Source organism: Oncorhynchus nerka, linkage group LG9a (genome assembly GCF_034236695.1).
Source record: "Oncorhynchus nerka isolate Pitt River linkage group LG9a, Oner_Uvic_2.0, whole genome shotgun sequence".
Classification (NCBI taxonomy): domain Eukaryota; kingdom Metazoa; phylum Chordata; class Actinopteri; order Salmoniformes; family Salmonidae; genus Oncorhynchus; species Oncorhynchus nerka.
Window position 1 is genome coordinate 54,472,902 of NC_088404.1, and position 17,590 is coordinate 54,490,491.

The 17,590-nt window shown below is 42.3% G+C and overlaps 1 long non-coding RNA gene across 1 annotated transcript; it reads right to left on the reverse strand.

Annotated features, from left to right (window-relative positions):
• Positions 1-833: 833 nt before the first annotated feature.
• LOC115134803 (uncharacterized) lies at positions 834-3,550 on the reverse strand. Its single transcript, XR_010464647.1, has 3 exons — positions 1,510-3,550; positions 1,174-1,290; positions 834-1,065 (listed from the first exon to the last, which is right to left on the reverse strand). It is a non-coding gene; the product is annotated as an uncharacterized LOC115134803 (long non-coding RNA).
• Positions 3,551-17,590: the final 14,040 nt, after the last annotated feature.

The window sequence follows — 17,590 nt, forward strand, 5'->3', positions numbered from 1 at the left end:
TCCAGGTCCTAATAGGCCTACTTATAATAATAGGGTTATTATGTGCCAAAAAAGAAAGAATTTCCTTGTTACCAAAGCCATTTCTAAAATATAGTTTCACCAGGTCATCTAACTGCAGGCATTCCAACGGTGGCGCACAGTAACAGGGGGCCAGGAAGTCATGCAGTTAACCAAATCACAGAGTTTATTCTCAAAATATTGCCACTTTATTCTCGAATCATTGCCACTTCATTCACTATTTTTGGGGGAAGACTTTGTTCCATGAAATATTGTCACTTTATTCTTGAAATATTGTCACTTTTTTAAAGTACTATCATGCAACAACAACAAATATTAAAGTACCACCACCCTTCACTGTTTACTTTTGTTTCACTTGGCCTTAATACTCTTCCATAAAAATATCACAAGGATTTGAGTGCACAACAAATGATCAAACTGTGGAGCAACATCATTTACATTTACATTTAAGTCATTTAGCAGACGCTCTTATCCAGAGCGACTTACATACAGTATAAGCATGTTTTCATTGATAAAGCAGAGCCATACTATATTTCTATATAGTATGAACAAGCCTGTGGGGTGTTACAACCCCGCCTGGAAACACCCTCCATTCATCTTTTATGGTAACAAAAACACCCTCATTTGCTGTACACTCTAAAAAGAAAAGGTTCCTAGAGTATCCATTAATGGGTTCTTCAAATGTAAAGTGCTGGGAACCTCTATAAGTTCTTCGAAGAACCCCTTTTAATGGATCCTCAAAGAACCGTTTTAACTACCCCTCTCCTATTATTATAATTAATATCATTAATAATGCGCATAACAATAACACAATATTTTAGTTGTCAGTGTTTATTATGATTTTAATGGCAAAGCAGAATAACATATCCAAATATGAGGTAAACTCTCAGCAGAGCCCTAAGTCCAATGGGTATATCTTCTGGCGTAATGATGTTAATGTGTTGATGTTCTCCGTATCCATAGCCAGAATGATTTTGCAGTGCAGGGTGATCGAACAGGTTTCCTGGTATATTCATCAGATGTGTAGGGAGGGTGAAACCTGTGAATCTAAAGAAATAGTAATTATACAGATGCTTAATAAAACAAACACACGGAAGTATTCATACATAGTTTTTTTGTGGTAAATGTGAATGAAAAAAACTGTCATACACATACCTTGTCCATAATGTAGAGGCCTATGTGATTTTCATTGAAGAGGTAAGGGAGGATGTCACACGTGATCTGCATAACATACCAATTAACATACCTTTGTATGCCTCCTCGTCTGTATACCTGCAGACACAGACACAAAAGTGAGCAATTCAGTCATCTGCACCCAATTCAGCTAGCCTTCAACATATTATTTTAGCATATATACTCTTACCTCTGTTGATTGCTATCCAGTCAATTGTGTCCATTTTCTGTTTTACAGAGATTTGCACGAATATGAAATGATAGATGGTATCATCATAAAACAATATCAATTTAGATCATATAAGGGACAAACCTTACCTTAAATTGAGGAGATCTCTCCTCGGTGCGCGGTGCAGGATGCCATCAAAGGGGATGAACCCGGGGATCAGGAGCGAACCGGTCACGCCAGCTGATGCACGGGAACCTGTCACGCCAGCTGAGGCGCGGGAGCCTGCCGATCCGGCGGAGGCATGAAAGCCTGACGAGCCTCCTGAGGCAGGGGAGCCTGGCAATCCGGCTGAGGCATGAAAGCCCAACGAGCCTCCTGAGGCAGGGGAGCCTGGCGATCTGATCTGGTTGAGGCATGAGAGTCTGTAGCAGTTCCCGGATCCGACGTCATTTACTCTGACACGAAAAACAACAACAAAAACACTCCCTGATGCTTCCCTTAGGTGAGGTGTTATTCTGTAACAAGTGTGCCAAGAGTTGGGAAGCAAGTTCAGGGAGTGAGTGTTTTAATAAAATAAACGGAACATAATACAAAACAAGAAACACTAACAGCACACAGACATGAAACAGAAACAATGGCCTGGGGAAGGAACCAAGGGGAGTGACAGATACAGGGAAGATAATCAAGGAGGTGATGGAGTCCAGGTGAGTGTCATGAGGCCCTGGTGAGCGAGACGATGGTGGCAGGTGTGCCTGATAATCTGCAGCCTGATGACCAAGAGACCAGAGGGGGAGTATGCGTGACACTCTGTGTGTGGAGTAAAGGTGGTCTAGAGTTTTTTCCCCTCTGGCTGCACGTTTAACATGCTGGTTGAAATTTGATTAAAAAGGATTTACATTACCCTGCATTAAATTGTTTGCTTATGGCCGTATACAGCTCATTGAGTGTGGTCTTAGTGCCAGCATCGGTTTGTGGTGGTAAATAGACAGTGCCAAACAACAGATGAAAACTCTTGAGGTAGATAGTGTGGTCTACAGCTCATCATGAGATACTCTACGTCATGCGAGAAAAACCTAGAGATATCGTGCACCAGCTGTTGTTTCCAAATATACATAGACTGACACCCCTTGTATTACCAGAGGCTGCTGTTCCATCCTGCCGATACAGTGTATAACCCACCAGCTGTATGTTATTCATGTTGTCATACAGTTTTTAATGTCCCGTTGGTAGGATATACGTGCTTTTAGTTCATCCGCTTTATTATCCAGTGATTGCCATCGGTACTATTGGCCAGCGTACAAAGGCAGATTAGCCACTCGTCGCTGGATCCTCACAAGGTACCCCAATCTCTTCAGCCCACAGTTCTATGCAAAAGACAAATTGCTGTTCAATATTTTGTTTATCAATACATGATTGAGCTTCTGTTTTGGGACCCACCTGTTTGGCATAGACATTTTTATATATATATAATTATAAAAAAGTGCCCGCTTTGCATGTTTTTCTGGCATTAATACATGTTACATATCAGTTTGCAAACAATGTAAAACTAAATCATTGAGTTAATAAAGCTGCATCAAAAATGCAGGTGTTTCAGCCTAGCTCAGTTTTTTTCTGTGGTGGTGAGGCAGCCAGCAGAAAATACGGAGCGTAGGGGTTGGTAATGTTCTCTAGTTGCACCGTGATTGGCTCCATGTTCTGTCGCTCATGGGGACACTACGTCACCGTAAAGTCTACGGGTAGAGATCAAAAGTTCAAGTCCCTTGGGTGCTGCCATAGACTTCAACGCTGTTTCCTTCCTTGGTGCGGCTGGCTTCCAGGTTAAAGCGAGCAGTGTCAAGAAACAGTGCGGCTTGGCTCTCGACCTTCACCGAGTCCATAGGGGAGTTGAAGCATTGAGACAAGATAGTCATTTCTGGCCCATGGCGTGTAACTGTTTATCCTTTTAAATTATTCTTTTTTTTTTACCCCCTTTTGCTCCCCAATTTCATGATATCCAATTGGTAAAGTGTGATTACATTGGCCATTCTGTCAATCCAGCATGACTTCTGCCGCATTCACAACAACTGGAAACTCGAACTGGGAAATCTCAGACTTCTTTGAGTTCAAGACAACTGAGATTTTTTTTTTTTGCTCTGACTGGTAAAATACGGAAAATTATTCATCCAACTCGTAAATTCCAAGTCGGGAACTCGGGCCTCTTTCTAGAGCCCAAAAGAAGGACCTTCCTGTTGAAGTGAGCACAGCTTAACAAGATGAGTCCAAATATGTCTTGTATGCTGCTGCATAATATTATGCAATATGCCAGGGAGATACAGTGGGGAGATACAGTGGGGAGAACAAGTATTTGATACACTGCCAATTTTGCTGGTTTTCCTACTTACAAAGCATGTAGAGGTCTGTAATTTTTGTCATAGGTACACTTCAACTGTGAGAGACGGAATCAAAAACAAAAATCCAGAAAATCACATGATTTTTAATTAATTAATTAGCATTTTATTGCATGACTTAAGTATTTGATACATCAGAAAAGCAGAACTTCCGTCTCTCACAGTTGAAGTGTTCCTATGATACAAATTACAGACCTCTACATGCTTTGTAAGTAGGAAAACCTGCAAAATCGGCAGTGTATCAAATACTTGTTCTCCCCACTGTATGTAAAATCGCAAGAATAAGTATGTGAACCCTTTGCAATTACCTGGATTTCTGCATAAATTGGTCAAAACATTTGATCCGATCTTCATCTAAGTCACAACAATAGGCAAACACAGTGTGCTTAAACTAATAACACAAAAGTTATTGTATTTTTGTTGTCTATATTGAATACATAATTTAAACATTCACCGTGTTGGTTGGAACCCTTAACACAGTCAGTGTTGTCAGCATAGTCAACTCAGCTAGTCAATGTAGTCAGCTCAGCTATCCCCATTGAGACCGTGTCTGTGCCTCGATCTAGGTTGGGCAAAATGGTGTTCGCTTTAGCATTCTCACTGGAATAAAGACCTCCTCCATTCCTGTCATTATTGAAAGAGATTGTGATATTTCACATCTCAAAATAGGGCAACTCAATGTTAGATTGCTCGCCTCCAGTATTTATGCTGCAGTAGTTTATGTGTCGGGGGGCTAGGGTCAGTTTGTTATATCTGGAGTACTTCTCCTGTCCTATTCGGTGTCCTGTGTGAATCTAAGTGTGCGTTCTCTAATTCTCTCCTTCTCTCTTTCTTTCTCTCTCTCGGAGGACCTGAGCCCTAGGACCATGCCCCAGGACTACCTGACACTCCTTGCTGTCCCCAGTCCACCTGGCCATGCTGCTGCTCCAGTTTCAACTGTTCTGCCTTACTATTATTCAACCATGCTGGTCATTTATGAACATTTGAACATCTTGGCCACGTTCTGTTATAATCTCCACCCGGCACAGCCAGAAGGGGACTGGCCACCCCACATATGCTCTCTCTAATTCTCTCTTTCTTTCTCTCTCTCGGAGGACCTGAGCCCTAGGACCGTGCCCCAGGACTACCTGACATGATGACTCCTTGCTGTCCCCAGTCCACCTGACTGTGCTGCTGCTCCGGTTTCAACTGTTCTGCCTTACTATTATTCAACCATGCTGGTCATTTATGAACATTTGAACATCTTGGTCATGTTCTGTTATAATCTCTACCCGGCACAGCCAGAAGAGGACTGGCCACCCCACATAACCTGGTTCCTCTCTAGGTTTCTTCCTAGGTTTTGGCCTTTCTAGGGAGTTTTTCCTAGCCACCGTGCTTTTACACCTGCATTGTTTGCTGTTTTAGGCTGGGTTTCTGTACAGCACTTTGAGATATCAGCTGATGTACGAAGGGCTATATAAATAAATTTGATTTGATTTATAATCAATTAACTACTCACTGATCATAATCTTGATGTGATTGGCCTGACTGAAACATGGCGTAGGCCTGATAAATTTACTGTGTTAAATGAGGCCTCTTTTCCTGGTTACACTAGTGACCAAATCATCTGCGCATCCCGCAAAGGCGGAGGTGTTGCGAACATTTACGACAGCAGATTTCAATTTACAAAAAAATACTTCTTCTTTTGAGCTTCTAGTCATGAAATCTATGCAGCCTACTCAATACATTTTTATAGCTACTGTTTACAGGCCTCCTGGGCCGTATACAGTGTTCCTCATTGAGTTCCCTGAATTCCTATCAGACCTTGTAGTCATGGCAGATAATATTCACATTTTTGGTGACTTTAATATTCACATGGAAAAGTGCACACACCCACTCCAAAGGCTTTCGGAGCCATCATCGACTCAGTGGGTTTTGTCCAACATGTCTTCTGACCTACTCACTGCCACAGTCATACTCTGGACCTAGTTTTGTCCTGTGGAATAAGTATTGTGGATCTTAAAAGTTGTTATGGCTGCAATCCCGTTAACGGGATAAGTGTCAACAACCGTTGAATAGCATAGCGCTACATTCAATGAGTATTACTAAAAATATTTATATTCATGAAATCACAAGTGCAATATAGGAAAACACAGCTTTTGTTAATCCACCTGTCATGTCAGATTTTGAAATTATGCTTTACAGCGAAAACAATCCAAGCGTTTGTGTAAGTTTATCGATCGCACGACAAAACATTAAGTACACTTAGCATTAAGTAGCTTGGTCACGAAAATCAGAAAAGCAATCAAATTAATCGTTTACCTTTGATGATCTTCGGATGTTTTCACTCACGAGACTCCCAGTTACACAACAAATCTTCCTTTTGTTCCATAAAGATTATTTTTATATCCAAAATACCTTCGTTTGTTTGGCGCGTTATGTTCAGTAGTTTCCATAATGTCCACAGAAACATGTCAAACGTTTTTTATAATCAATCCTCGGGTTGTTTTTAAAATATATAATCGATAATATATCAACCGCAAATGTCTTTCACAGTAGAGGAGGGGAACACAATAGCTGTCCAAACTCTGTTGCGCGGGCAAAACTCATGTGACCACTTGACGCAATGTTATCTTTCTGGCTCATTTTTCAAAATAAAAGCCTGAAACTATGTTTGAAGACTGTTGACACCTTGAGGAAGCGATAGGAAAAGGAATCTGGTTGATATCCCTTTAAAAGGATCAATGGGAGGCTATGGAACATGGAGTTTTCAAAATAGAAGCCACTTCCTGTTTTGATTTTCCTCAGGGTTTCACCTGCAATATCAGTTCTGTTATACTCACAGACAATATTTTGACAGTTTTGGAAACTTTAGAGTGTTTTCTATCCAATATTAATAATAATATGCAGATATTAGCAAAATCTGCTCAATACTGCCCCTGCAGCCATATGAAGTTAATGTCTTTCCTTATAATCCTGGACTATCGGACCATCCAATTCTTTACGTTTGCAATTGCAACAAATAATCTCAGTAGACCCCAACCAAGGATCATCAAAAGCCGTGCTCTAAATTCCCGGACAACCCAAAGATTCCTGGATGCCCTTCCAGACTCCCTTCACCTACCCAAGGATGTCAGAGTACAAAAATCAGTTAAACCCTAACCGATGAACTCAATTTTACCTTGCGTAATACTCTAGATGCAGTCGTACCCCTAAAAACTAAAAACATTTGTCATAAGAAACTAACTCCCTGGAATACAGAAAATATCAGAGCCTTGAAGCAAGCTTCAAAATTGGAACGGAAATGGTGCTCCACCAAACTGGAAGTCTTCTGACTAGTTTGGAAAGACATGCATATCATATACATACCATACAATATCGAAGAGCCTCCACTGCTATTTTTGATACTGTCACAAAGATAACTAAAAAGCATTCCCCAAGAGAGGATTTCTTTCATTTCAGCAGTGATAAATTATTTTTTGAAGTTCTTTGACGAAAAGATAATGATTATGGAATCCTCTTTAAATCTGCATATTTCTCCAAAGCTCAGTTGTCCTGAGTCTACACAACACTGCCATTTCATAGGATCAAGGGAGACACTCAAGTTTTTTAATCCTATATCTCTTGACACTTATAGTGTAATGGTAGTAATGGCCTCTAAACCTCCAAGCTGCATACTGCACCCTATTCCAACTAAACTACTGAAAGAGTTGCTTCCTGTTGTCACGAACCGGCTCAAAGCCCGTAACAAAAGGGAGACAACATGGAGATAAGGAGTAATAAAATATATATTTATTAAATAGGTAACTAAGTATAATATACAATGGTGTCTGTAATCAGTAGTGTGAGTGTTTTGCATGCATGAATGTGATAATGCAGGGTGTTGAAAGATGCTAAAGCAAACAACCAAAAAACCACCAAGAAAACAACCAAATCCATAAAGGTGTCTGCATGGAGAGAGTCTCGTCCATGAATGGGGAAGTGGTGTATTTATCCTGGGAGACACCGGGCCCAGGTGTTTCCCATGTAGCTGACGACCCTCCCAACTCTGCCCACCAGCATCCTAATAAGGAAATAACAGAGAGAATACGGCAGACAGAGTGGGAGGGTCGTCACACTGTGCTTGGCCCATCTATGTTGAACATAATAAATGGCTCTCTATCCACCGGATGTGTACCAAACTCACTAAAAGTGGCAGTAATAAAGCCTCTCTTGAAAAAGCCAAACCTTGACCCAGAAAATATAAAAACTTTTCGGCCTATATCGGATCTCGCATTCCTCTCAAAAATGAAAAAAAAAGCTGTTGCACGGCAACTCACTGCCTTCCTGAAGACAAACAATGTTTACCAAATGCTTCAGTCTGGTTTTAGACCCCATCATAGCACTGAGACTGCACTTGTGAAGGTGGTAAATGACCTTTTAATGTTGTCAGACCAAGGCTCAGCATTTGTCCCCGTGCTCCTAGACCTTTGTGCTGCTTTTGACACCATCGATCATGACATTCTTTTGGAGAGATTGGTCTACACGGACAAGTTCTGGCCTGGTTTAGATCTTATCTGTTGGAAAGATATCAGTTTGTCTCTGTGGATGGTTTATCCTCTGACAAATCAACCGTAAGTTTCTGTTCCTCAAGGTTCTGTTTTAGGACCAGTATTGTTTTCACTATATATTTTACCTCTAGACGATGTCATTTGGAAACATAATGTTAACTTTCACTGCTATGCGGATGATACACAGCTGTACATTTCGATGAAACATGGAGAAGTCCCAAAATTGCCCAGTCTGGAGGCCTGTGTTTCAGACACAAGGACATTTTTTACTTTTAAACTTGGACAAAACAGAGATGCCAGTTTTAGGTCACAAGAAACAAAGAAATCTTCTGTTGGATCTGACAATCTTGATGGTTGTACAGTCGTTGCAAATAAAACTGTGAAGAACCTCTGCGTTACTCTGGACACTGATCTCTCTTTTGACAAACATATCAAGACTGTTTCAAGGACAGCTTTTTTCCATCTTCGTAACATTGCAAAAATCAGAAACTTTGTTAAAAAATGATGCATGCTTTGTCACTTTGAGATTAGACTACTGCAATTCTATACTTTCCGGCTACCTGGATAAAGCACTAAATAAACTTCAGTTAGTGCTAAACGGCTGCTGGAATCTTGACTAGAACCAAAAAATGTGATCAGCGTTAGGCTCAACACCCTGACCTTGACTACATGTCTCTACACTGACTTCCTGTAAAGGCTGGGGTTGATTTCAAGGTTCTACTGATAACCCACAAAGCATTACATGGGCTTGCTCCTACTTATCTTTCTGATTTTGTCCTGCCGTACATACCTACACGTACACTACGGTCACAAGACGCAGGCCTCCTTGTTGTCTCTAGAATTTCTAAGCAAACAGCTGGAGGCAGGGTTTTCTCCTATAGAGCTCCATTTTTATGGAATGGTCTGCCTGTGAGAGATGCAGACTCGGTCTCAACATTTAAGTCTTTATTGAGGACTCATCTCTTCAGTAGGTCCTATGATTGAGTGTAGTCTGGCCCAGGGGTGTGAAGGTGAACGGAAAGGCACTGGAGCAACGAACTGCCTTTGCTGTCTCTGCCTGGCTGGTTCCCCTCTCTCCACCAGGATTCTCTGCCTCTAACCCTATTATGGGGCTGATTCACTGGCTTACTGTTGCTCTTCCATCCTGTCCCTAGGAGAGGTGCATCACTTGAGTGGGTTGAGTCACTGACATGATCTTCCTGTCCGGGTTTGGCGCCCCCATCGGGTTTGTGCCGTGGGGGAGATCTTTCCGGGCTGTACTCAGTCTCGTCTCAGGGTAGTAAGTTGTTGGTTGAAGATATCCCTCTAGTGGTGTGGGGGCTGTGCTTTGGCAAAGTGGGTGGGGTTATATCCTGCCTGGTTGGCCCTGTCCAGGGGTATCGTCGGACGGAGTCACAGTGTTTACCGACCCCTCCTGTCTCAGCCTCCAGTATTTATGCTGCAATAGTTTATGTGTTGGGGGGCTAGGGTCAGTCTGTTATATCTGGAGTATTTCTCCTGTCTTATCCGGTGTCCTGTATGAATTTAAGTGTGCTCCCTCTAATTCTCTCGCCCTCCCTTCCCAGAGGACCTGAGCCCTGGGACCATGCCTCAGGATTACCTGGCCTGATGACTCCTTGCTGTCCCCAGTCCACGTGGTCGTGCTGCTGCTCCAGTTTCAACTGTTCTGCCTGCGGCTATGGAACCCTGACCTGTTCACCGGATGTGCAACCTGTCTCAGACCTGCTGTTTGGGACTCTCTCTCTCTACCGCACCTGCTGTCTCTAACTCTGAATGATCGGCTATGAAAAACCAACTGACATTTACTCTTGAGGTGCTGACCAACAGTTGGCACCTTCTTCAACCACTGTGATTATGTTTATTATTTGACACTGCTGGTCATCTACGAACGTTTGAACATCTTGGCCATGTACTGTTATAATCTCAATCCGGTACAGCCAGAAGAGGACTGGCCATCCTTTAGACCCTGGTTCCTCTAGGTTTCTTCCTAGGTTCCTGCCTTTCTACAGAGTTTTTCCTAGCCACCGCGCTTCTACATCTCCATTGTTTGGGGTTTTAGGTTGGGTTTCTGTATAGCAGTTTGTAACATAGGCTGATGTAAAAAGGGCTTTATAAATACATTTGATTTGAGGGAACAGTCTGGTGGGAACATTGTGGGGACAAAATATATGTTCCAAAAACACAAAAAAATGCTAAGTTGTGCGGATGATTATGCAAAGTTATTTTCAGGGTGAAAAATCTTTAAAAGTTCTTTATACATTTCTTTACATTGTGGGAACATTGGGGGGATATGACAAGAGATAGGTCCCCAAAACACAAAAACTGTCCAATGCTAACATCCAGATAATGTTTGTATCAGGGTGCACAAAACGTTCCTTGTATTTTTTTATTTCACCTTTATTTAACCAGGTAGGCTAGTTGAGAACAAGTTCTTATTTACAACTGCGACCTGGCCAAGATTAAGCAAAGCAGTGAGACACAAACAACACAGAGTTACACATGGAATATCAAAACATACAGTCAATAACACAATAGAAAAAAAGTCTGTATACAGTGTGAGCAAATGAGGTAAGATTAGGGAGGTAAGGCAATGAATAGGCCATAGTGGCAAAATAATAACTATTTAGAAATTAAACACTGGAGTGATAGATATGCAGAAGATGAATGTGCAAGTAGAGATACTGGTGTGCAAAGGAGCAAAAATAAATAAATAACAGTATGGGGATGAGATAGTTGGATGGGCTATTTACAGATGGGCTATGTACAGCTGCAGTGATCTTTCAGCTGCTCTGACAGCTGGTGCTTAAAGTTAGTGAGGACGATATGAGTCTCCAGCTTCAGTGATTTTTGCAATTCGTTCCAGTCATTAGCAGCAGAGAACTGGAAGGAAAGGCAGCCAAATGAGGAATTGGCTTTCGGGGTGACCAGTGAAATATACCTGCTGGAGCGCATGCTACGGGTGAGTGCTGCTATGGTGACCAGTGAGCTGAGATAAGGTGGGGCTTTACCTAGCAAAGACTTGTAGATGACCTGGAGCCAGTGAGTTTGGCAACGAATATGAAGCGAGGACCAGCCAGCAAGAGCATACAGGTCGCAGTGGTGGGTAGTATATGGGGCATATTTTGTGTTTTGGGAATCTCTCTCTTGTAATGTACCCACACTGGAACCTTTAAGAACTCATAAAGGCTTTTCTGTTAACATTCTTGGAACATGAAAGGGATTTTTTGTGCACCTCGATACAAACAATACCCTGAATGTCAGCACTGGACAGTTTTAGTGTCATATCCACAAAATGTTCCTACAACCTAAAGATACATTCTGGAAACCTTGAAAGAACAGATGAAATGTGTTATGGGAACATTCTTGTAACATCAGGTGAATGTTTTTTGCACTCTAAAAGAAACATTGTAGAATCATCCCCACAACTGGACCGTTTTTGTGTTTTGAGAAAACATCTTTTGTGATGTTCCCACAACCTAATGAAACATTCTGGGAACCGTTCAAGAAAGTTCTAGAAACTTTCTTGCAACATGAGGAGAATGTTTTATACAAACATTATATAGTCATCAGCGAGACTGGACAGTTTTCGTGTTATGAGAACATTTTCCTTGACGTAACAAAACATAGCTAGATGATGCATCTATAGTATCAAATTGGCATGGTAAGCCAACTGTAGGGAGGTAACGATCCACTCTCGTACAGAAAGGTATGGGCAGGCATAAGCTACGGACACAATTGCATTTTATCCATGGCAATTTGAATGCAGAGATACTGTGACGAGATCCTGAGGCCCATTGTCGTGCTATTCATCCATCGCCAACAGCTCATGTTTCAGCATGATAATGCACGGCCCATTTCGGAAGGATCTGTACACAATTCCTGGAAGCTGAAAATGTCCCAGTTCTTCAATGACCTAAATACTCACCAGACATGTCACCCATTGAGCATGTTTGGGATGCTCTGGATTGAGGTGTACAAAAGCGTGTTCCAGTTCCCGCCAATATCCAGCAACTTCAAACAGCCATTGAAGAGTGGGACAACATCCCACAGGCCATAATCAACAGCCTGATCAACTCTATGGGAAGGAGATGTCGCGCTGCATGAGGCAAATGGTGGTCACACCAGATACTGACTGGTTTTCTGATCTACGCCCCTACCTTTGTTTTATGCATCTGAACAACAGATGCATATCTGTATTCCCAGTCATGTGAAATGTATAGATTATGGCCCAATTCAATTATTTCAATTGGCTGATATTGACTGTAACTCAGCAGAATCTTTGAAATTGTTACATGTTGTGTTTATATTTTTGTTCAGTGTAGCTCCTACACACCTTCAGCATTTTTCACTCCCTCAGCTTTGGGACACTTGTGCAAATGGAGAGTCGAGTGCGTGATTTTGGAATTAGCTAGCGACTCTTTGCGAGGAAGAGGTAAGAATGACCAGAGGGCGGGCGAGTGGCTCCTTATGAGGGGTGGGGCTCACCTCATTCGCCACTCGGCCCGTCTGTCTCCGACAGACCTGTGTGATTGGTTCTTCGAGCTTATGAGATTCTGCTGAATCAAAACAAATCCTTTTAAGAACCATGCCTACATTAATGATGCATCTGTGGAAATGCATCTATATACTATAAATATACAAACCAGTCATTCTTATTTTGTTTAAATCACACATTTCCTTCTCGGTTACGCATGAGGGAAAAAAAAACGCTAAATATTTATTGGCAAGTAAAACACCACAGCCGGAGGCAAAGACTCCAGTAGCCTACAGTAGGGGTATTCTCTTGAGACTGTGCTCAGGGTAGGTCATTCATTCAGGTACAGGGCTTCCTTCATCCCATCGACTTTCAACAGTGTCTCCATAGCAACCGCTGCGCACCAGGCTGGAGTGTTTGTAAGGCGCTTTTATCTCGAGCCAGTCAGGCTTGGTCACCTGATTTCTCAAAAAGCTGAGAAGAAGCCTGGTATTGAGCTGACAAATCCCCAACTAGACTAAGAAAACAGTGTGGCCCATATCCTTCCATATCCTGGATAGCGTTCCTTTCAAAGCAAACCACTAGCGTGCAGTTCGTCGAATGCCCGAGAAACAGCTCTTACAACTTGGATGGAGAGGAGAATACTGCCGGTAAGCCAGAGCCCCTCTGTGGTCAATGTGCCCTACTGCATCACAAAATGTAAATCACCAGTGCCCAATTGAATAACAATGAAGTTAAAAATGGATAAACGTAGTGGAATTCGGGTAACGCTTTCGATGATGCACACACGCCTTGAAAGTGCATTTACAATGCCTTGTAGTGCATGATAAAAACCTGCTTCATAACAACTCAGAATTAGTAACATCTTGATAATACATCATCCCTATGGTGCATCATAGCTCTACCGGATACATGTATAGGGTAACCAACCCACTGAGTTGGGTAATACAACATTGCAATTGTATGCGTTCACCTATAACAGTATTTTTAAGTTGGATCTATGATGCATTATGCACTTTGGTCCTATAATACATCATAGTGATGTATTGTAAGGAAGTTAGAACTATTTATGAATTATGACAACTTATAAAAAGCGTTAAAATGCACTATAAGTGTGCCTGTAGTTAGTAAGTGTCAGCGAAATGTTTTGGCATGGTGAACAATTTTTTAACACAAGCAAGTACCAGAATGTTGAAAAATAACCTTATAATCTGATAGGTTGGTGCACCTGTGTTTCCCAATAGCAAAACCTATGGTGATCCATGCCCTTTACTTTCCTGTGGGGGGAGACAAGACAGACGGGACAGGAGTGATTGTCTCATAGAAAGGTTTATTTTTTTGCCTAAATGTACAAAGGCAAGTTACAGTATTGTATATAAAAAAAAAGAAGAAATGTGGCAATGTACACTTTACATAAGAGAGAAACCCTTGGGGAAAGGACAGCGGGGGAGGAGAAGAGGTGGGGGATGAACCAAAACAAAACATAGCAATAAAAAAAGAAGAAGCTGTAAACATCTTTCTTTCAAGTACCGATGACTGATACCGAGCCACTGCTCTGGGGGCGGGGCTGAGTGTGATAGAGCAGGGGAGGTTTAGAAGGGTTATGAATAGAGAACAGGAAGAGAACATCCCACACAAGAACATTCCCTCCTCCCCAGGCGGGAGGAACACAAGGATCGACTACCCAAGCACCAGACGACGCCTCAACCATGGCTGCCTGTGGGAGTATGATCAACAAGTCATTTCTCTGGCTGGCGGGTGTCAACGTGCTAAAAAAAAAAAGATCCGCAAAACTAGATTCTCGAAAAATAAAATCAAGTGCTTTTTTCCCCTTCCCCTCATCATTTTTAACAGCCTGCCACCAGCACAGGGTATCTGGTTTAACAATGAGACGTAAACCAGCAGAAAATGACATTATTACTATATGACCTCACCCACCTTCCGTCTCACTCTGTACAGACGGATTAAAACCAAAACACTAACTCCTCCCCCATTGTATTATGGACACATGTCACAACAGAAAAATCTGTGCCAGTATTAATCTGTGCCAGTATCCAATCATGGCTGAGCATTAACAGTCATGTGGTGAGAGAAAATTGCACCTCCCCCCCCCCCCCCCACGTAAAAAAAAAAAAAACTTTTCACGACACTCACCTTGTACTTTAGAAAAAAATGCGCACACCCTTGAAATAACACCCCCATTAAAAGATTACAACCACAAATAATAATAACTGTAGCGACCCGTCTTTATAAACGGGGATATCGACTTCACCACGTTTGCGTCACAGTCGATGTCACGCAGGGCTACGGGCCAGAAGGTTCAGGGTTTTTCCGACCACCACGGACGAGATTCTCCCTGCCGGTCTCATTACACTACAATCAGAGTCCGGCAGACAATGATCAGCTCGGGGGAAATCAGATTTTCAACATTTTGATGCTATAGTTATAGAAAATATATGCAACTAATTTTCCAACAACAGGTTTCTGTGCCAATGCAACCAATAAGCAAAGCATAACTGCACACGGATTACCAATTTCGGGCCCTTCAACATCATGTTTCGTGTTTTCAACACCAAAATGAAATGGATTATGTCAATCTCGACAAATGGAAAACACATCCCTCCCTACGTTGTACCCAGTATCGAAGGCTTGGCTTGACAATCTCCCAATGTTATTAAACATTTGGGTGTTTTGTAACAGATGGCTCTTTCTAGTCCTCAAATGGCCTCCTGAGTGGCGCAGGGGTCTAAGGCACTGCATCTCAGTGCTAGAGGCGTCACTACAGACCCTGGTTCGATTCCAGGGTGTATCACAACCGGCCGTGATTGAGAGTCCAATGGGGCGGCGCACAATTGGCCCAGCATCGTCCGGTTCGGGGGTAGGCCGTCATTGTAAATAAGAATTTGTTCTTACCTGACTTGCCTAGTTAAAGAAAAGGTTCAATTAAATCAAAAATAGCCAGTGCACAGTTCGGATGCCGGAATTATATCAGAGTGGACCGATGTGCAAAGGCAGCCTACGGGAGACCTTTGATGTAGCCTAATCAGATTAAAACTTTGTGACTGGTTGTGTTCATGCCATACATAAAAATGAAATGACAAATATTTAGGCTATATTGAAGCGCTATGGTTTTAGTTGCACGAGGAATAGCCGTTCGGATCAGAGAGGAGGCAGAACGCAGGTTAATCTTTCCGGAATCACTGGGCCTGCTGGGAGCATAGGCCTATGTGGCTACATTATTATAGGACCACTTGGGAGAATGATGATCCGCAACAGACAGCCCATTCGGTATCAGAAGGAAAATGTATAGCTAGACTGGCCTGCTACTGTGCTTTTCTAGATCCACAACTGATCCAAATGGAATGAAAACATTCATATAAATAGGGATTTTGAATAACAGGGTTATTGAAATGACATTTCCACTACAGTTTACAGCCTAGAGTAGAATGGTGTAGTCACTTGAAAACATTAATGCAATTATTCAATGCATTGTGGCGTTGTAGGCTAGTCTAGGGTAGAATCATTGTATTGTTCCTAAACAAGATCTATAGGGGAGCTTCATGTGCTCACTGTTCTTTCATGCACAATGACACACCTGGCCTCTCCACTGCCTATCAGCTATTCCTTTATGTTCTTGTGGATTTATATAGAAAATTGGTGCAGCTCTGAATGATTTTTTTTGGTGTGATATGATTGCTAGTTAACCTATTGCAGATCTGGACAAACAATCCACCTACCACTATTGTCACTATGAATGGTGAATAGAGGGAAGGATCTACTATTAGACTATACCGACCTGTGGTACAGTAGGAAGTTAGCACATGGAAAAACATAGTGTATAAAGGAAGTACCAAAACACCTTGATATAGGGGAGGAGCATGCAAGCAGATGAGGACAATTGGCTCGGATGGAAGAAATGATATAGTAAAACCTGCTAAATGGTCAATGTAAAATACTGTGCCCAGTAAAAAAAAACAATACAAAAACCACTAATCAAATTGATTATTTCAGACTTTCCGTGCTGCGCTCCCGAGCAAGCCGGATCCATGAAGGGTAATAAAAGCATCAGAGCGAATCAGATTGACTGTTTCTAGCGGGCGGGGTGGGCGCTGTGCGGCGGTGTTGGGATCGATGGGCACCATTAAACGGGAGAGGGGTGGACCGGGTGGGAGAATCTGCTGTGTTTTTACCTCTCTATCAAACCTTCTGGACAGCAGCTCTGCTCTCAGCCTGTCTCGCTCCCGTCCTCTACTTCGTCTGTCGCGGCAGAAAGTAATCATGTGCAAACTTCCCCAGCCAACAAACTGCATTCACCATCGGCATCTCGTGGAACCCGAAAAAACAACGACAACAAAGGAGTGAAGGTTACAATGACATGTGACATTGTTTTCCTTGAGGCGGCTTGGGAACGTGCGCGAAGAAGGGATTAAATGGCGTCGTGGGCTTCGAGGGGGGACAACAAGCTTCTGAAGGGGTGAGGTCCAGGGAGGGAGGGGAAAAAATGATCACAACACTTCAATTCTAAAGCTGTTACGTCAGCTACAGTTTGTCATATTATATCAAGAATGTTAGGGAAAAAAAGAGAAGGCTAACAGACCAAAAAAAAAAGAAAAAAGTAGGAAGGACATTTTTTCAATAGCATCGAACAAACCTTTTTAAAATAATTCCTCTGTACACTATATACAGAAAACCACAATAGTGAGTGCGTGTGGGGAAAAAGAGAGAGAGAGAGAGAAGGGCGGGAGGGAGCTGAGCAAACGTGCACACGGCTTGCTCCGCTGGGAAGGACTATGTGTTGGGCTAACGCGTTACAGTGCCGTCTTACACCATGCAGGCACAC